Below are 21,146 nucleotides of genomic sequence, written 5' to 3'. Positions count from 1 at the left end.
TTTAGAACACCCTGTATTCTACCTGTCACACATTTTATCCGATTCTGAGCGGAACTATTCCGTGTTAGAACGTGAATTACTCGCCTTAAAAACTGCTTGCACAGAATGGAGACACTTTTTGATGGGCTCAAAAGAACCTTTTGAAGCCCGGACAGACCACAGAAATCTACAGTGCTTAAGAAACTTTCAGTGTCAAAATAGCCGGCAGGCTCGATGGGCTTTCTTTTTCAGCCGATACGACTTCTATATCACTTACATCCCTGGTTCTCAGAACATCCTGGCGGATGCCTTGTCCCGACGTTACCCTGAGTGCAGCGATTCTACTGTACAGAACCTATTTGATAATAACAAGATCATTGGAGTAGTACAGACTTTTCTAGACCAAGTCAAGTCCGAATATGCCCGTCTAGAAGAGACAGAGCTGAATAAGTTGCGGCCGCAACTTCATAGAGATCAAGAATATTACTATCATGATAAGGCCCTGTTTTTACCCACTAAAGTAGTACAGACCGAAGCCTTACGTATGTGCCATGACTCCCCCATCGCAGGTCATCGAGGAATGAAAGCTACTCAAGAACTTCTGCTTCGCTCCTTCTGGTGGCCAACTCTCAAGACAGATACGGAAGAATATGTATCATCCTGTCCTATCTGTGCTCAATCTAAGACACCCCGTACTAAACCAGTAGGTTTACTTCGCCCACTACCAGTTCCTCCAGGACCATGGCACACCATCTCCACAGATTTTATGTGCTCCTTACCCTTTTCGAATGGAAATCACGTAATAATGGTAACTGTGGACTCCTTCACTAAGATGGCGCACTTCACGGCCTTAAGAAAGTTGCCAACGGCAAGAGACTTAGGTCAAATCTTTACACAAGAAATCTTTCGACTTCATGGATTACCTCAGGTCATTATATCAGATAGGGGTCCTCAGTATATCTCCCGATTCTGGAAGCAATTCTATAAGACCCTAGGAATCAAAGTAGCTTTATCATCAGGGTTCCATCCTCAAACTAATGGTCAGACGGAACGACTCAATCAAGGCCTCGAACAATATTTACATAGCTTCTGCAATGCTACTCAGAGTAATTGGGCTACCTATTTACCGATTGCAGAATTCTCCTATAACAACTCCATACACAGTGCCTCAAAGGTTTCCCCTTTTTATGGCTCCTACGGTTTCCATCCAAAGGCCTTTCCGACTCCCCTGAAAGATACTTCCAATCTTCCTGCCATCTCCTCCTATGTCCGACAACTACGGGGTGTCCAACGTGTTCTCCATTCCAACCTTGTGGCCACTAAGTCTCGCATGAAAAGAATAGCTGATAAGAGACGTTGTGAGGCTCCTCATTATCAGGTCCATGATAAAGTTTGGCTCTCCTCTAGATTCCTACCTCTCCGACTCACTCAGAACAAATTCAGACCCCGTTTTTATGGTCCCTTTCTGATTGTCCAAAAGATTAACCCGGTATCTGTGCGTCTCCGTCTGCCCCGGACGTGGAAAATACACCCTATATTCCATGTCTCTCAACTTAAACCTTACCTACCTGATCCTTTTCACAGACAATTCTGCTGTCCTCCCCCTCTGTTGGTTGATCATGTGCCCGAGTACGAGGTCCAGGAAATCTGTGACTCCCGGTTTTTCCATGGGCGTCTCCAATATCTCATTCATTGGAAAGGCTACCCTATGAGTGAGTGCTCTTGGGAGGATGCCCCTTCAGTTCATGCCCCTCTTTTAGTCCGTCGCTTTTTCCGACTCTTCCCTCACAAACCTGGGGCCTCGGGGGGGCACCTACTGTCGCGGCATTCTACCGCGGTCTGCGTGCGGGCCGCGGGGAAAGCCGTGGCCGGCATGCGGACCGCGGGGGAAGCCGCGGCCTGCATGCAAGCCGCGAGGGAAGCTGCGGCTTGCGTGCGGGTCGCGGGGAAAGCCGCGAGTTCGTCCGGGGGTCGCAGCACTCGCCGCGCCCCCTTCTTTTGTCTTTCCAGGAAAGACAAACGCGGCGGGAGAAAGACCTCGAGTTTGGTCTAGATCCTGCCGCACACAGCGCATTAGTGCGCTTTACATTTTTGACAGCATGTACTTTGGGCACTTACCAGCATGCACAGGCAAAAGCCGGATATTTGCACATGATGGTGCTTTTATGCAGACCTTTTCCCTTTCCCAGCATGCTACCCACTTCCTCTCTTCCTAGCATGCATTATTTTTCTTTGTTTGGACGCATGTACCTGATTCACTATTATACTCTTTTTCCCAATTCAAGATGGTGTTTCTACTTCCTGTTTCCTACTTCCTGTCTAGAGGTATATAAGGGGAAGTCAGCTGCTTGTTCATTGCGTTGCAACACTCCTTGGTGGTAGTCACGCTCTGACTGGTTTCTTCCTGTGAATCCAGTGTTTCCTGACCTGTCTTCGTTTTCCAGTCTTCCTGCATTCCGGATCTTCAGCTCTAACGCCTTGGTGTCCTCCTTCCTTTTCAGGGAGTTCCTGTTGGAGGTTTTTTACCCTACTGGGGTTTTTCCTCTGGGACTCCTTCTGGAGGGCACGGACTGTAGTGGCTTGCTATTGTCAAACAGCACCGTGGCTACCGGAAGGGGTCGCCCCTACCTCGGCCAGAGCAGAACCTGCCGGAACCGGGGCCGTTCCCCAACTCTTCTCAACTTCGACGGTAAGCCCATTGAAAACCGTGACAGACGCATTCTAGGGGGTTGGAAAACTTGTTTTTTGTGAGGACAGACACAGCCCTATTCAGGTGCAAGTGTCAGCTCCTCCCAGCACTCTAGCTCAGAAAGGACCATCAGCCTGGTGATAAGACCTCAGGATATATAGGGGACGCCTCAGCTCCCTTTGTGTGATTGTCTAGCGTGAATGAACACACAGTCCAACTGTCAACCTGAGCCAGACGTGTAGTCAGTAGACAGGCAGAGGCCCAGAATGGTTATGCAAGAAAATGCCCAATTGCTAAAAGTGGTATTTTCAAACTTACAATTCAAAAATCACCTTCATCAAAAGATGAATTTTTAAATTGTGAGTTCGGAGACTCCAAACACCATATCGCTATCTGCTCCCAATTGGAAAAATAGTCATTGCAATAGTGAAAAACAAATTTAGCAGTATTTCACTATCAGGACATGTAAAAAAAACACCAGTACATGTCCTACCTTTTAAGTACACTGCACCCTGCCCATGTGGCCTACCTTAGGGGTAACTAACCAGTAGTAAAAGGGAAAGGTTGGGCCTGGCAAGTGGGTATACTTGCCAGGTGGAACTGACAGGTAAAACTGAGCACACAGACACTGCACTAGCAGGTCTGAGACATGTTTACAGGGCTACTCATGTGGTAGGCACAATCAGTGCTGCAGGCCCACTAGTAGCATTTGATTTACAGGCCCTGGGCACACCGGGTAGACTATACTAGCGATTTACTAGTAAATCAAATATGCCAATCATGGATAACCCAATCACCAATACAATTTAGACAGAGAGCACTTGCACGTTAGTACTGGTCGGCAGTGGTAAAGTGCCCAGAGTCCTAAAGCCAGCGAAAACAATTCAGCAGAGGATCAAAAGCAGGAGGTCAGAAGCAAAAAAGACAGGGGAAACCATGACAAGAGCTGACAGGCCTAACAGTTAGGTATTACCTGACCCTGTTTCTAATGATAACTCCATTCTTCTCTATGATTAAAATGAACTTTAGTAGTTTTCCAAATACTGCAGTTGGATTGTTGTCTAATTTGGTGTAAATATTGGAATCTTCAACGTGATTGTTAACACTTTTCATAAAATGTTCTGTAAATCATTACTAGTGCTCCACATTTATCTGTGAACTGGAACGTTAAATCCTCCTCCTTGACTAGTATGTTAACAATTCCTAGTTCTTTCTTAGTCATATTTTTCTTGCAATTCCTTGGAACTTCATTTTTTATATCATTCATGACCAGTGCTTAATATATATCTTGTGCCTTATGGCTGAACGGCTGTGGAAGTTACTTTTAGGTCTACACTTTCCACAAAGAATTGTTGTTCAGGGCCATTATTTCTTACTACATAGTTCAAGAAATAATTTAGTCTCAAGGACCTCATAAATTTATATATTGATACTTCTGTTTCCAGCTTAAACATTTCAATATAACATCAAGAAAAGATAGTGAATGTGTGTGATTAATATTACAGAAAGTTATAACAGAGACCAATAAAATGGACTTAATGCAAATTCTTCATACAACATCTTTGTGTTATTTTGTATCATAAATATTTCCAGTGGAAAACTGATTACTATCTATCTTTCTTGTTGCTAGGGAGGGTTGGGCAAACAGTGGTCCAGGTGCAATGAGATCCTTGATGAAGTTATTGACCTGGAATTTTACTGATGGATTACTTTTCCCTATCACTATGCACCAGTTCCATGCTTCGCATATATTCTAATTGTGATTTTTTTAATCATTGATTGACCACAGGAAGCATTACCTTCTTCAGTCTATAGGCCCATAATTCCCTCTAGGCCTGAGTAAGATTATAACCATACTTTGCAACACTTTATGAATTACAAGTAGAGTGTGATGTATGCAGAGTTTCACTGTGAGTAATAGAGAAAGGAGCTTATGCAAATAATGCACAAAATAAGTCTAACATCTTTGCTCCAACAGTGACAGGCACCCTAATGTTCCTACAACTGGAAAACAATACACGTAGCATGAGTGATGCAAATAGTACGTTCCATGTAAATTGACTGTCTCACACTGCCAGCGGGCATGTTCGAGACCCACTATCCTGACAAAAGCCTATGGTCCTTGATGGGCACATGAGAAGATATATTATGACATGTGAGTCATTATCACTCACTCAACTAAAAATAATAAAAAGACTTCTTGGTTTAGCTAACCTTAATCAGCACTTTATACAAGGCTGCTCCTCACCTGGTTAACCAAGGAGAGGCAGTGGAATGGGATCAAACATTCCAGACTATGGAGGCAGTGTTTACATCAGCCCCTGCCCTTAGGCACCCTAATGTTCAGCTACAGGTGTCTCTTTTTAAGCTTAGGATGCTGTATTTTCCCAACATCAGATAAAGACTGAAGAAACGCGTCCAGTTGTGTTATACAAGACAATACAATACATTTCTATAGCACACAGCTACCTTGAGGAGGTGTCCCAGCGCTAGCGGAAAAGATCACTGTATGAGATCAAAAAGATGACCATAATTAGAAACAACAGATACCAGAATCAAAAAGAAGCGTTTTTAGATTTTTTCTAAATGTTGTTTCAGAAGGGAAGCTTTCAGAGCAAGTGGAAGTGCATGTGCTTGTGTTGTACTCAAGAGCCCTGGCAAGCACTGAGAGAAAGTACACAACATATAACAAAAAGCTGTACACAATAACATAAGCCTTTGCACATTAGTGTCAATATTTAGAAGAGGCATTACATGAAATCACGGTATTGAATTACTTAATGTGTCAAACAGGCACTGTTCATTATTAGTGCAAGAGCCACCATCCCCAGACTGAGGGGCAGAATGAGAGGCTGAATCGGTCTACTGAACAGTACCTAAGGTTTTTCCTGACGGACCACACCTCTGACTGGAGCAAATGGATTCCGTTAGTAGGGTTTGCTTATAAGAATTCCTTATACTCATACATGGGCGCATCACAGTTTTATTGTATTTTTTGGTTGCACTGTTGTATGTTGTCTCATAGTAGTGCCCCATCTGATGTCTGCTCTGTTTCCCAAGCATTACAATCTGCATAAATATATTTAGTGTCAGCTAAAACAGTGTACAAATAATCCGCAGACACACAGACAGGCTCATTCGCAGTATAAAAGAGGGCCTATTGTCTGGCTATCTATAAAATGTTTGTCATTCCAGGCATGCAGTCATACTGTGCTCCTAATTTTGTGGGTCCTTGTCAGATATTTAAGTTGGAAGGGGCAGAGGCAGTCAGGTTAAAATTGCCAGAGACATGAAAAATGTATCCAGTGTACATGCATCTAGGGTTAAGCCTGTGAGGGTCTTTACAAATAGCCTTGCTCCATCCACGATGGCTGAAAGATGTCAGACTTCAAAGGAAATGGCAGGCGCAAGCAGGCTAGAGATGCTGGAGAATGGGTCAGTGTAGATTACGAAGGGCAGAAGATCTATACTGCTAACTTTAGTATAACAATAGCTAGTCACTTCCTGGGCTAGAGTCACTTCTAGGTGAAGAGAGATACAGCACTATTTAGTTCCACTGGGACTATTAGGCTTTGCCTGGCAATATGCAGTGTAGTTGCAATGGCCTTTTACTCATGTATTAGTTTCCATCCGTTATTGTGTTTCCTCATGTTTGTTGTTTTACTTCACCTTTCCGTTCCCCCTGTTTCTTTCCTTTTTCTATTATTGTGTTGCCTTGTGTTGTGCTGTCTTTGTCCCTTCTCTGTAGGGTCTTACGGTGTAATGCTGTGGCATCCCAGGGCCTTCTTCTAGTCTCCTGGCCAGCTTCAGGCTTGTAACAGCTCAGGCTGCTGCTAGAATTGGTAAGCATAATTCCATCTGTACTATATGGTGATATATTGTTACTAGCTGGACCTTTACGTATCATATTCCCTATCTTCTCATTGTCTTCTAGCCAGTATAGATCTACCTTTTACCTAACATCGACACAAACTGGTGCCGTCCGTTGAGACAGGCTAACCTTGGAGGAGTTAGGATGCCAGTCCAGGATTCTCTATCACTCCCCTCTATGTCTGGTAGTAAGTTCCCTTTTGCTCACCAGCATAGGTATTCAGGAAACCCAATGGCTTTCAAGTCTATAATCTCGAAATATGATAACGGTTGGCCTGAATATGAATTGGAATCTATTAAGGATTCCATCATTAGTCATGGTCAGCTACAATTCCTGGTTGCCTTGAAAGGTTATGAGGTTTATGTCTTTTAAGGCTCTCATGAACCTGCTTCTTTTGTGCATGACCCTGATTGATTAGAGTTCTTTGTGTGACATCCAAAGAAGCATGACTCTTTGGTACTCCCCTGTAGAGGGGATCCTGTCTTGACTGTGGAGCAGGGAGGTCCTAACATACATCCCAGAAAGAGATGGGGTAAAACATAATGAGAGAAAACAGGCAGTTCAAAGAGACAAATCAGAAAAGGGCACATGCAAATAACAGAAACAGAGGCTTTAAGTTTGGTTGAAAGTGTGAAGAAAGAGTTTATGGCAGTTAGAGGCAAGATCTAAATCGCTAACATGTTTGCGTACACACTTCCGGGTTAAATGCACCACTTTCGGAGCACTTTAGGCGGTGCAAGTATTTTCATCATATCCACAGACCTTAGTTCACCCTTGAGAGGTAGGATTTGTTCCAATCTTCCTATCCTTATGTTACTAGTTATTGTATGTTAAATTTTCTCTTTGATCGTTCAAGGTTTAAAAAAGGTGGAAAACATAAAAGGTTTTAAGGTCTGATCTCTGAAAGGATGGTAATTCAGGGCGGATGATTGTGTTATTTCACTGGCAAATCGGTCGTTAGTGGATTATATCATAAAATTGTGAAAGAAAGAGAGTGTTTTGACATGTTTATATTGGGAGCTTCCACAGTGATTGCTGCTACATATCTTTAGAGCATTCGCTGTGACTCATTTCTTTTTCTTGTGGCTCCTGTTCATATATTTCATTATCTACTCTGATAGCTTTCAGTTATTTTGGCTGTCTTTTGTTGAATACTGCTTGGCTTGAAGAAAATCTCTTCATCTCTCTGCTGTGTAAAAGTGATTCCAAATTAATTTTCATGCACTATTCAGATGGATTGCAATGGAGTGTGGAGTATGTTATGAGAGGGCTCTTCTGTCTCTGAGAATGGCGTAATGAAAAGAAAGTAAAAGCTTTATTTATTGTGTGGCAGGTGGGATCCTCCGTCACAAACACAGTGGATAAGCCATCCTCCATATTACAAGTGCATTATCGCCTATGGCACTTGCGGGTTAGGTTAGATTCCTTACAAATTATTGGGAGAATGATAACTGTTGCAGGTGCAAACTATTTATATGGCCAGTAGCATCGAGGAGTAGTGCTTGAGGGGCAGTGTGTGGGTGTTGATTTGGTTTCATCTCTAATTTCCTGAACTAAGCCCAAATTTTGATGCGCTCTTCCTTGGTAATTACTCAAGGCATACTAAGTAGCCATTCTTCTGATGATTACAGCTGCCTGGGCTCTTTGCCACAGTGATTTTAAGCAACTCAGTGCTCACCATTCAGGGGGAGATGCCAGATTTTTAAAGCAAAAATTTGCTTTTTTTTTCATTGTCTTTCAAATACACCAATTCAATGCAAGTCAACAGGGAAATTTGTTTCCTCGAATTGCTTTTCTAAACCTCCAACTTTGCTGTTTGCAAATGTTGCCATGTATGCTCCAATTATCAAGTGGCCAATGTCCGGGCATACCCATCCCTTTAGGATGTCATACTAAAGTACACATAAAAGCGATGGACGGAATATTTGAAATAGTCTCCACCACTGGTAATTACTCAGGCTGCACCCCAGACTATCATTATTTTGCACACCATGTCACTACTGTTTGAACCCACCCAAATGCAAATCGATGTTGACCCTGCTCCAATGGGAACAGTCCAGCCAAAATGCCAGACCAGGTCCTCCCTGAACCGGAACACAAGCAACCCAGGACCGATTTCACCCTTATTAAGGTTCATCAGCCAGGCATAGCTTGGTTCCAGCACACTGTGTGCAACGGGATCACGTTTGGGCACACCGGTCCCACATAGGGTGCCATTAAAGAATGGTGGATGGAATGCCGGAATTAATCTCAGCCACTGGTATGTCTAACGCACACACATTAGTAACTAACTTCTCTGTCCCTGGATTTTAGTTGAGCTGTGGTTCCTGGAGTCTTGTGATGTCTGCACAATGCCATGGTTAAATAAAAGGGTGTTAGAAATCACTAACCTTGTATTCTAGGTTTAGTGAAAGCAATGCACTCTCACATCTCTCACTGTCTCCACAAATTATGAGACTCAACTATAATATGACGGCCAATAGTAGAAATAGGGGAGTGGGAATGGAACAGGAGAGGAAACAGAGGCAATATAATTGACAAGACTGACTTGTATTTAAGAAGCAAAAGGATCCTTGGTTAGATCCTGAGTGATATTTTTGGTGCTACCATTTCTACAGTGGTAGCGGCACTGAATGATGTGAAAATTAGAAAGTTAGCAACCTTAGTAGACAGATGAGCAATAAATACAGCAAGTGCACTGTAGGAAGTTGGCTCTGTATGTGCTATTTCAAAGTAAGGAATAGCATGCACAGAGTCCAAGGGTTCCCCTTAGAGGTAAAATAGTGGTAAAAATAGATAATACTAATGCTCTATTTTGTGGTAGTGTGGTCGAGCAGTAGGCTTATCCAAGGAGTAGTGTTAAGCATTTGTTGCACATACACATAGACAATAAATGAGGTACACACACTCAGAGACAAATCCAGCCAATAGGTTTTTATATAGAAAAATATCTTTTCTTAGTTTATTTTAAGAACCACAGGTTCAAATTCTACATGTAATATCTCATTCGAAAGGTATTGCAGGTAAGTACTTTAGGAACTTTAAATCATAAAAATTGCATGTATACTTTTCAAGTTATTGACAAATAGCTGTTTCAAAAGCGGACACTTAGTGCAATTTTCACAGTTCCTAGGGGAGGTAAGTATTTGTTAGTTTTACCACGTAAGTAAGACACTTACAGGGCTTAGTTCTTGGTCCAAGGTAGCCCACTGTTGGGGGTTCAGAGCAACCCCAAAGTCACCACACCAGCAGCTCAGGGCCGGTCAGGTGCAGAGTTCCAAGTGGTGCCCAAAACACATAGGCTAGAATGGAGAGAAGGGGGTGCCCCGGTTCCGGTCTGCTTGCAGGTAAGTACCCGCGTCTTCGGAGGGCAGACCAGGGGGGTTTTGTAGGGCACCGGGGGGGACGCAAGTCCACACAGAAATTTCACCCTCAGCGGCGCGGGGGCGGCCGGGTGCAGTGTAGAAACAAGCGTCGGGTTTGTAATGGAAGTCAATGGGAGATCTAGGGATCTCATCAGCGCTGCAGGCAGGCAAGGGGGGGGTTCCTCGGGGAAACCTCCACTTGATCAAGGGAGAGGGACTCCTGGGGGTCACTCCTCCAGTGAAAGTCCGGTCCTTCAGGTCCTGGGGGCTGCGGGTGCAGGGTCTCTCCCAGGTGTCGGGACTTAGGATTCAAAGAGTCGCGGTCAGGGGAAGCCTCGGGATTCCCTCTGCAGGCGGCGCTGTGGGGGCTCAGGGGGGACAGGTTTTGGTACTCACAGTCTTAGAGTAGTCCTGGGGTCCCTCCTGAGGTGTTGGATCGCCACCAGCCGAGTCGGGGTCGCCGGGTGCAGTGTTGCAAGTCTCACGCTTCTTGCGGGGAGCTTGCAGGGTTCTTTAAAGCTGCTGGAAACAAAGTTACAGCTTTTCTTGGAGCAGGTCCGCTGTCCTCGGGAGTTTCTTGTCTTTTCGAAGCAGGGGCAGTCCTCAGAGGATGTCGAGGTCGCTGGTCCCTTTGGAAGGCGTCGCTGGAGCAGGATCTTTGGAAGGCAGGAGACAGGCCGGTGAGTTTCTGGAGCCAAGGCAGTTGTCGTCTTCTGGTCTTCCTCTGCAGGGGTTTTCAGCTAGGCAGTCCTTCTTCTTGTAGTTGCAGGAATCTAATTTTCTAGGGTTCAGGGTAGCCCTTAAATACTAAATTTAAGGGCGTGTTTAGGTCTGGGGGGTTAGTAGCCAATGGCTACTAGCCCTGAGGGTGGGTACACCCTCTTTGTGCCTCCTCCCCAGGGGAGGGGGTCACAATCCTAACCCTATTGGGGGAATCCTCCATCTGCAAGATGGAGGATTTCTAAAAGTTAGAGTCACCTCAGCTCAGGACACCTTAGGGGCTGTCCTGACTGGCCAGTGACTCCTCCTTGTTATTCTCATTATTTTCTCCGGCCTTGCCGCCAAAAGTGGAGGCCGGGCCGGAGGGGGCGGGCAACTCCACTAGCTGGAGTGTCCTGCAGTGCTGTGACAAAGGGGTGAGCCTTTGAGGCTCACCGCCAGGTGTTACAGCTCCTGCCTGGGGGAGGTGTTAGCATCTCCACCCAGTGCAGGCTTTGTTACTGGCCTCAGAGTGACAAAGGCACTCTCCCCATGGGGCCAGCAACATGTCTCTAGTGTGGCAGGCTGCTGGAACTAGTCAGCCTACACAGATAGTCGGTTAAGTTTCAGGGGGCACCTCTAAGGTGCCCTCTGGGGTGTATTTTGCAATAAAATGTACACTGGCATCAGTGTGCATTTATTGTGCTGAGAAGTTTGATACCAAACTTCCCAGTTTTCAGTGTAGCCATTATGGTGCTGTGGAGTTCGTGTTTGACAAACTCCCAGACCATATACTCTTATGGCTACCCTGCACTTACAATGTCTAAGGTTTTGTTTAGACACTGTAGGGGTACCATGCTCATGCACTGGTACCCTCACCTATGGTATAGTGCACCCTGCCTTAGGGCTGTAAGGCCTGCTAGAGGGGTGTCTTACCTATACTGCATAGGCAGTGAGAGGCTGGCATGGCACCCTGAGGGGAGTGCCATGTCGACTTACTCGTTTTGTCCTCACTAGCACACACAAGCTGGCAAGCAGTGTGTCTGTGCTGAGTGAGAGGTCTCCAGGGTGGCATAAGACATGCTGCAGCCCTTAGAGACCTTCCTTGGCATCAGGGCCCTTGGTACTAGAAGTACCAGTTACAAGGGACTTATCTGGATGCCAGGGTCTGCCAATTGTGGATACAAAAGTACAGGTTAGGGAAAGAACACTGGTGCTGGGGCCTGGTTAGCAGGCCTCAGCACACTTTCAATTGTAAACATAGCATCAGCAAAGGCAAAAAGTCAGGGGGCAACCATGCCAAGGAGGCATTTCCTTACACAACCCCCCCCAAACGAAAGAGGATGAGACTAACCTTTCCCAAGAGAGTCTTCATTTTCTAAGTGGAAGAACCTGGAAAGGCCATCTGCATTGGCATGGGCAGTCCCAGGTCTGTGTTCCACTATAAAGTCCATTCCCTGTAGGGAGATGGACCACCTCAACAGTTTAGGATTTTCACCTTTCATTTGCATCAGCCATTTGAGAGGTCTGTGGTCAGTTTGAACTAGGAAGTGAGTCCCAAAGAGGTATGGTCTCAGCTTCTTCAGGGACCAAACCACAGCAAAGGCCTCCCTCTCAATGGCACTCCAACGCTGCTCCCTGGGGAGTAACCTCCTGCTAATGAAAGCAACAGGCTGGTCAAGGCCATCATCATTTGTTTGGGACAAAACTGCCCCTATCCCATGTTCAGAGGCATCAGTCTGCACAATGAACTGCTTAGAATAATCTGGAGCTTTAAGAACTGGTGCTGAGCACATTGCTTGTTTCAGGGTGTCAAAGGCCTGTTGGCATTCCACAGTCCAGTTCACTTTCTTGGGCATTTTCTTGGAGGTGAGTTCAGTGAGGGCTGTCACAATGGATCCATATCCCTTCACAAACCTCCTGTAATACCCAGTCAAGCCAAGGAATGCCCTGACTTGAGTCTGGGTTTTTGGAGCTACCCAGTCCAGAATAGTCTGGATCTTGGGTTGGAGTGGCTGAACTTGGCCTCCACCTACAAGGTGGCCCAAGTAAACCACAGTTCCCTGCCCTATCTGGCATTTGGATGCCTTGATAGAGAGGCCTGCAGATTGCAGAGCCTTCAAAACCTTCTTCAGGTGGACCAGGTGATCCTGCCAGGTGGAGCTAAAGACAGCAATATCATCAAGATAAGCTGTGCTAAAGGACTCCAAGCCAGCAAGGACTTGATTCACCAACCTTTGGAAGGTGGCAGGGGCATTCTTTAAACCAAAGGGCATAACAGTAAACTGATAATGCCCATCAGGTGTGGAGAATGCTGTCTTTTCTTTTGCTCCAGGTGCCATTTTTATTTGCCAGTACCCTGCTGTCAAGTCAAAGGTACTTAGAAATTTGGCAGCACCTAATTTATCAATGAGCTCATCAGCTCTTGGAATTGGATGAGCATCTGTCTTGGTGACAGAATTGAGCCCTCTGTAGTCCACACAAAACCTCATCTCTTTCTTTCCATCTTTGGTGTGAGGTTTGGGGACTAAGACCACTGGGCTAGCCCAGGGGCTGTCAGAGCGCTCAATTACTCCCAACTCCAGCATCTTGTGGACTTCCACCTTGATGCTTTCTTTAACATGGTCAGATTGTCTAAAGATTTTGTTCTTGACAGGCATGCTGTCTCCTGTGTCCACATCATGGGTACACAGGTGTGTCTGACCAGGGGTTAAGGAGAAGAGTTCAGGAAACTGTTGTAGGACTCTCCTACAATCAGCTTGCTGTTGGCCAGAGAGGGTGTCTGAGTAGATCACTCCATCTACTGTGCCATCTTTTGGGTCTGATGACAGAAGATCAGGGAGAGGTTCACTCTCTGCCTCCTGATCCTCATCTGTTACCATCAACAGATTGACATCAGCCCTGTCATGGAAGAGCTTAAGGCGGTTCACATGGATCACCCTCTTGGGGCTCCTGCTTGTGCCCAGGTCCACCAGGTAGGTGACCTGACTCTTCCTTTCTAGTACTGGGTAAGGGCCACTCCATTTGTCCTGGAGTGCTCTGGGAGCCACAGGCTCCAGAACCCAGACTTTCTGCCCTGGTTGGAACTCCACCATTGCAGCCTTTTGGTCATACCAAAACTTCTGGAGCTGTTGGCTGGCCTCAAGGTTTTTGGTTGCCTTTTCCATGTACTCTGCCATTCTAGAGCGAAGGCCAAGTACATAGTCCACTATGTCCTGTTTAGGCTCATGGAGAGGTCTCTCCCAGCCTTCTTTAACAAGGGCAAGTGGTCCCCTTACAGGATGACCAAACAGAAGTTCAAAGGGTGAGAATCCTACTCCCTTCTGTGGCACCTCTCTGTAAGCGAAAAGCAGGCATGGCAAGAGGACATCCCATCTCCTTTTGAGTTTTTCTGGGAGCCCCATGATCATGCCCTTTAATGTCTTGTTGAATCTCTCAACTAAGCCATTAGTTTGTGGATGGTATGGTGTAGTGAATTTATAAGTCACCCCACACTCATTCCACATGGGCTTTAGGTATGCTGACATGAAGTTGGTACCTCTGTCAGACACCACCTCCTTAGGGAAACCCACTCTGGTAAAGATACCAATGAGGGCCTTGGCTACTGCAGGGGCAGTAGTCGACCTAAGGGGAATAGCTTCAGGATACCTGGTAGCATGATCCACTACTACCAGGATATACATATTTCCTGAGGCTGTGGGAGGTTCTAGTGGACCAACTATGTCCACACCCACTCTTTCAAAGGGAACCCCCACCACTGGAAGTGGAATGAGGGGGGCCTTTGGATGCCCACCTGTCTTACCACTGGCTTGACAGGTGGGGCAGGAGAGGCAAAACTCCTTAACCATGTTGGACATATTGGGCCAGTAGAAGTGGTTGACTAACCTCTCCCACGTCTTGGTTTGTCCCAAATGTCCAGCAAGGGGAATGTCATGGGCCAATGTTAGGATGAACTTCCTGAACAGCTGAGGCACTACCACTCTCCTAGTGGCACCAGGTTTGGGGTCTCTGGCCTCAGTGTACAGGAGTCCATCTTCCCAATAGACCCTATGCGTTCCATTTTTCTTGCCTTTGGACTCTTCAGCAGCTTGCTGCCTAAGGCCTTCAAGAGAGGGACAGGTTTCTTGTCCCTGACACAGCTCCTCCCTTGAGGGTCCCCCTGGGCCTAAGAGCTCAACCTTATAAGGTTCAAGCTCCAAAGGCTCAGTTCCCTCAGAGGGCAGAACTTCTTCCTGAGAAGAGAGGTTCCCTTTCTTTTGCTGTGTTGTAGTTGGTTTCCCAACTGACTTTCCTGTTCTCTTGGTAGGCTGGGCCATTCTTCCAGCTCTACTTGTTCACCCTGTGCCTTGCATTGTGCTCTTGTTTTCACACACACCAGTTCAGGGATACCCAGCATTGCTGCATGGGTTTTTAGTTCTACCTCAGCCCATGCTGAGGACTCCAGGTCATTTCCAAGCAGACAGTCCACTGGGATATTTGAGGAGACCACCACCTGTTTCAGGCCATTGACCCCTCCCCATTCTAAAGTAACCATTGCCATGGGATGTACTTTTCTCTGATTGTCAGCGTTGGTGACTGTGTAAGTTTTTCCAGTCAGGTATTGGCCAGGGGAAACCAGTTTCTCTGTCACCATGGTGACACTGGCACCTGTATCCCTCAGGCCCTCTATTCTAGTCCCATTAATTAAGAGTTGCTGTCTGTATTTTTGCATGTTAGGCGGCCAGACAGCTAGTGTGGCTAAATCCACCCCACCCTCAGAAACTAGAGTAGCTTCAGTGTGGACCCTGATTTGCTCTGGGCACACTGTTGATCCCACTTGGAGACTAGCCATACCAGTGTTACCTGGATGGGAGTTTGGAGTGGAACCTTTCTTGGGACAGGCCTTGTCTCCAGTTTGGTGCCCATGCTGTTTACAGCTATGACACCAGGCCTTTTTGGGATCAACGTTTTTACCCTTGTACCCATTGTTTTGTGAAGAGGCTCTGGGCCCACCCTCCTGTGCAGGTTTTTGGGGGCCTGTAGAAGACTCTTTACTATTTTTAGTTTTGGTTGTCTCATCACCCTTCCCCTGGGGAGTCTTTGTGACCCCTTTCTTTTGGTCACCCCCGGTTGAAGTCTTGGACACCCTTGTCTTGACCCAATGGTCCGCCTTCTTTCCCAATTCTTGGGGAGAAATTGGTCCTAGGTCTACCAGATGCTGATGCAGTTTATCATTGAAACAATTACTCAATAGGTGTTCTTTCACAAATAAATTGTACAGCCCATCATAATTACTTACACCACTGCCTTGAATCCAACCATCTAGTGTTTTCACTGAGTAGTCAACAAAGTCAACCCAGGTCTGGCTCGAGGATTTTTGAGCCCCCCTGAACCTAATCCTGTATTCCTCAGTGGAGAATCCAAAGCCCTCAATCAGGGTACCCTTCATGAGGTCATAAGATTCTGCATCTTTTCCAGAGAGTGTGAGGAGTCTATCCCTACACTTTCCAGTGAACATTTCCCAAAGGAGAGCACCCCAGTGAGATCTGTTCACTTTTCTGGTTACACAAGCCCTCTCAAAAGCTGTGAACCACTTGGTGATGTCATCACCATCTTCAAATTTTGTCACAATCCCTTTGGGGATTTTTAACATGTCAGGAGAATCTCTGACCCTATTTATATTGCTGCCACCATTGATGGGTCCTAGGCCCATCTCTTGTCTTTCCCTTTCTATGGCTAGGAGCTGTCTCTCTAAAGCCAATCTTTTGGCCATCCTGGCTAACAGGAGGTCATCTTCACTGAGAGCATCCTCAGTGATTTCAGAAATGTGGGACCCTCCTGTGAGGGACTCACTATTTCTGACTAACACAGTTGGAGACAGGACTTGAGGGGTCCTGTTCTCCCTATTTAGGACTGGAGGAGGGACATTGGCCTCCAAGTCACTAATTTCTTCCTCTGTGATGTCATCATAGAGGGGTTGGCTTTTTCAAACTCTGCCAACAGCTCCTGGAGCTGAATTTTGGTAGGTCTGGAGCCAATGGTTATTTTTTTGATATTACAGAGAGACCTTAGCTCCCTCATCTTAAGATGGAGGTAAGGTGTGGTGTCGAGTTCCACCACATTCATCTCTGTATCAGACATTATTTTGCTAAAAGTTGGAAGACTTTTTAAAGAATCTAAAACTGTTTCTAGAATCTAATTTCAAACCTTTAACAAACTTTTAAACTCTAAAAGACAATGCTAAACAGGGACTTAACACACAAGGCCCTAGCAGGACTTTTAAGAATTTAGAAAAATTTCAAATTGCAAAAATGAATTTCTAATGACAATTTTGGAATTTGTCGTGTGATCAGGTATTGGCTGAGTAGTCCAGCAAATGCAAAGTCTTGTACCCCACCGCTGATCCACCAATGTAGGAAGTTGGCTCTGTATGTGCTATTTCAAAGTAAGGAATAGCATGCACAGAGTCCAAGGGTTCCCCTTAGAGGTAAAATAGTGGTAAAAATAGATAATACTAATGCTCTATTTTGTGGTAGTGTGGTCGAGCAGTAGGCTTATCCAAGGAGTAGTGTTAAGCATTTGTTGCACATACACATAGACAATAAATGAGGTACACACACTCAGAGACAAATCCAGCCAATAGGTTTTTATATAGAAAAATATCTTTTCTTAGTTTATTTTAAGAACCACAGGTTCAAATTCTACATGTAATATCTCATTCGAAAGGTATTGCAGGTAAGTACTTTAGGAACTTTAAATCATAAAAATTGCATGTATACATTTCAAGTTATTGACAAATAGCTGTTTCAAAAGCGGACACTTAGTGCAATTTTCACAGTTCCTAGGGGAGGTAAGTATTTGTTAGTTTTACCAGGTAAGTAAGACACTTACAGGGCTTAGTTCTTGGTCCAAGGTAGCCCACCGTTGGGGGTTCAGAGCAACCCCAAAGTCACCACACCAGCAGCTCAGGGCCGGTCAGGTGCAGAGTTCCAAGTGGTGCCCAAAACACATAGGCTAGAATGGAGAGAAGGGGGTGCCCCGGTTCCGGTCTGCTTGTAGGTAAGTACCCGCGTCTTCGGAGGGCAGACCAGGGGGGTTTTGTAGGGCACCGGGGGGGACGCAAGTCCACACAGAAATTTCACCCTCAGCGGCGCGGGGGCGGCCGGGTGCAGTGTAGAAACAAGCGTTGGGTTTGTAATGGAAGTCAATGGGAGATCTAGGGATCTCTTCAGCGCTGCAGGCAGGCAAGGGGGGGGTTCCTCGGGGAAACCTCCACTTGATCAAGGGAGAGGGACTCCTGGGGGTCACTCCTCCAGTGAAAGTCCGGTCCTTCAGGTCCTGGGGGCTGCGGGTGCAGGGTCTCTCCCAGGTGTCGGGACTTAGGATTCAAAGAGTCGCGGTCAGGGGAAGCCTCGGGATTCCCTCTGCAGGCGGCGCTGTGGGGGCTCAGGGGGGACAGGTTTTGGTACTCACAGTCTTAGAGTAGTCCTGGGGTCCCTCCTGAGGTGTTGGATCGCCACCAGCCGAGTCGGGGTCGCCGGGTGCAGTGTTGCAAGTCTCACGCTTCTTGCGGGGAGCTTGCAGGGTTCTTTAAAGCTGCTGGAAACAAAGTTACAGCTTTTCTTGGAGCAGGTCCGCTGTCCTCGGGAGTTTCTTGTCTTTTCGAAGCAGGGGCAGTCCTCAGAGGATGTCGAGGTCGCTGGTCCCTTTGGAAGGCGTCGCTGGAGCAGGATCTTTGGAAGGCAGGAGACAGGCCGGTGAGTTTCTGGAGCCAAGGCAGTTGTCGTCTTCTGGTCTTCCTCTGCAGGGGTTTTCAGCTAGGCAGTCCTTCTTCTTGTAGTTGCAGGAATCTAATTTTCTAGGGTTCAGGGTAGCCCTTAAATACTAAATTTAAGGGCGTGTTTAGGTCTGGGGGGTTAGTAGCCAATGGCTACTAGCCCTGAGGGTGGGCACACCCTCTTTGTGCCTCCTCCCCAGGGGAGGGGGTCACAATCCTAACCCTATTGGGGGAATCCTCCATCTGCAAGATGGAGGATTTCTAAAAGTTAGAGTCACCTCAGCTCAGGACACCTTAGGGGCTGTCCTGACTGGCCAGTGACTCCTCCTTGTTATTCTCATTATTTTCTCCGGCCTTGCCGCCAAAAGTGGAGGCCGGGCCGGAGGGGGCGGGCAACTCCACTAGCTGGAGTGTCCTGCAGTGCTGTGACAAAGGGGTGAGCCTTTGAGGCTCACCGCCAGGTGTTACAGCTCCTGCCTGGGGGAGGTGTTAGCATCTCCACCCAGTGCAGGCTTTGTTACTGGCCTCAGAGTGACAAAGGCACTCTCCCCATGGGGCCAGCAACATGTCTCTAGTGTGGCAGGCTGCTGGAACTAGTCAGCCTACACAGATAGTCGGTTAAGTTTCAGGGGGCACCTCTAAGGTGCCCTCTGGGGTGTATTTTGCAATAAAATGTACACTGGCATCAGTGTGCATTTATTGTGCTGAGAAGTTTGATACCAAACTTCCCAGTTTTCAGTGTAGCCATTATGGTGCTGTGGAGTTCGTGTTTGACAAACTCCCAGACCATATACTCTTATGGCTACCCTGCACTTACAATGTCTAAGGTTTTGTTTAGACACTGTAGGGGTACCATGCTCATGCACTGGTACCCTCACCTATGGTATAGTGCACCCTGCCTTAGGGCTGTAAGGCCTGCTAGAGGGGTGTCTTACCTATACTGCATAGGCAGTGAGAGGCTGGCATGGCACCCTGAGGGGAGTGCCATGTCGACTTACTCGTTTTGTCCTCACTAGCACACACAAGCTGGCAAGCAGTGTGTCTGTGCTGAGTGAGAGGTCTCCAGGGTGGCATAAGACATGCTGCAGCCCTTAGAGACCTTCCTTGGCATCAGGGCCCTTGGTACTAGAAGTACCAGTTACAAGGGACTTATCTGGATGCCAGGGTCTGCCAATTGTGGATACAAAAGTACAGGTTAGGGAAAGAACACTGGTGCTGGGGCCTGGTTAGCAGGCCTCAGCACACTTTCAATTGTAAACATAGCATCAGCAAAGGCAAAAAGTCAGGGGGCAACCATGCCAAGGAGGCATTTCCTTACATGCAGTAACAAGGAACTGCTTGCAATTAGAGCCATAATTATTCACAATGGCTTGCTTTAGATATGCTTCTCGCAGAGGAAGGCAGAGTTTGCAAAGTAATATGAGTTAGAGAATGCTGTGCTTACATCCCTAAACTAGTTAACTAGATTAACAATTATGGGCCACAAGTACAAACGTCAGGTTTTGTGACTTGCAAATTGTGAGATTTAGCAACTCGCAATTTGCGAGTCGCAAAACCTGATGTACAACAGTGTCTCAGACACTGTTTGTGATTCGCAAATGAGTCGCAAGGGACCTGCCTCATTAATATTTACGAGGCAGGTCGCAATTTGAGGCTAATTTGGGAATGGCTGCAATCACAGGGATTGGGCCTGCTGGGGTCAGCAGACCCCCATACCTTCGACTGCTTTTTACATAAAGCATTTTTTAAAAATGTTTAAATACAGCACATTATCCTTAAGGGAAAATGGGATGCATTACATAAAAAATGAAAAGTTTCCTTTTTATTTTTTCAGAGTAGGCAGTGGTCCTCGGGACAAAGAGGAAGGGGTCTCTTTGGGATCCCTTCCCGTTTGCATATGGGTTACCATCAATTTTAAATTGGTGGTAACTATGATTTGTTTGCGACCGCATTCCCGGTTGCAAAACAACCATACATCCCCCTGCGAGTCGCTACTAGGAAGCGACGCCTGTGGCACTCCCCCTTCCTAACAATGAGTCGCAAACCCGTTTTGCAATTCGGTAATAGGTTACTGAATCTCAAAATAGAGTTTTGTATATAGGAAACTGCACCTTTTTTGTTGCAATAGGGCCGTTTGTGACCAAAAAAAAGCTACATACACATGGCCCTATATTGCTGACATCACAAATACCATGCATGAACTAACCGAATTAGAAGAAACAGGCACATGGGAAGGAATAGGGTCCGTACTTAGTTCAAAGGGGGATGGGATATAGAAAAACAGAGGTTAAAACTGGTGCAATGCACAGCGGTGCTCCTAAGGGCACATTGTGATTCCTTTTATCGTCCAATTATCCCTGTTTTGCAAATCTATACATTTCTGGCCCTTGGGGTGACTCTCTACGTGGCGAGTTAGGGAGGTACAAAGACTTGACTAAACTTCTTGTAACTGAGAACCACTTCCTCCACTTGTTGTTATGTCTTCCAGTAAGAACTCCCCTGCTCCTGCTCAGAATAGATTTGGATCTCAAGCCTTTCACGATGGGGGCGGGATAAGGCCAATCCTTTATTGGCAGCTCGGGGCTTCTCCTGAGCTATATTCTTACAGAGAGGGTTCAAGCAGGTGATAGGTATCCCTGGCTCTGGAAATATCACTTGGATAAGATATGTGTAACCGGACGTCTCCGGACGCCGGTTCCCAGGAGATTACGACGGCCGCAATTACATGCCCCCGGGGCACTCGAGAGGGACTCGGACTTATGACGTCAGACGCCTTCTGCGTCTGGA

General features: G+C 46.5%; 1 long non-coding RNA gene across 1 annotated transcript in view; it reads right to left on the bottom strand.

The window, feature by feature from the left end:
• The window catches only part of LOC138295387 (uncharacterized), a 54,348-nt gene that overhangs the window by 8,159 nt on the left and 25,043 nt on the right, over nt 1–21,146 (bottom strand). The gene's annotated exons all lie outside the window — the stretch shown is intronic.

Source organism: Pleurodeles waltl, chromosome 5 (assembly GCF_031143425.1).
Source record: "Pleurodeles waltl isolate 20211129_DDA chromosome 5, aPleWal1.hap1.20221129, whole genome shotgun sequence".
NCBI lineage: Eukaryota > Metazoa > Chordata > Amphibia > Caudata > Salamandridae > Pleurodeles > Pleurodeles waltl.
Note: the sequence above shows the minus strand (reverse complement) of the source record. Positions and strands in the feature narration are given on the sequence as shown.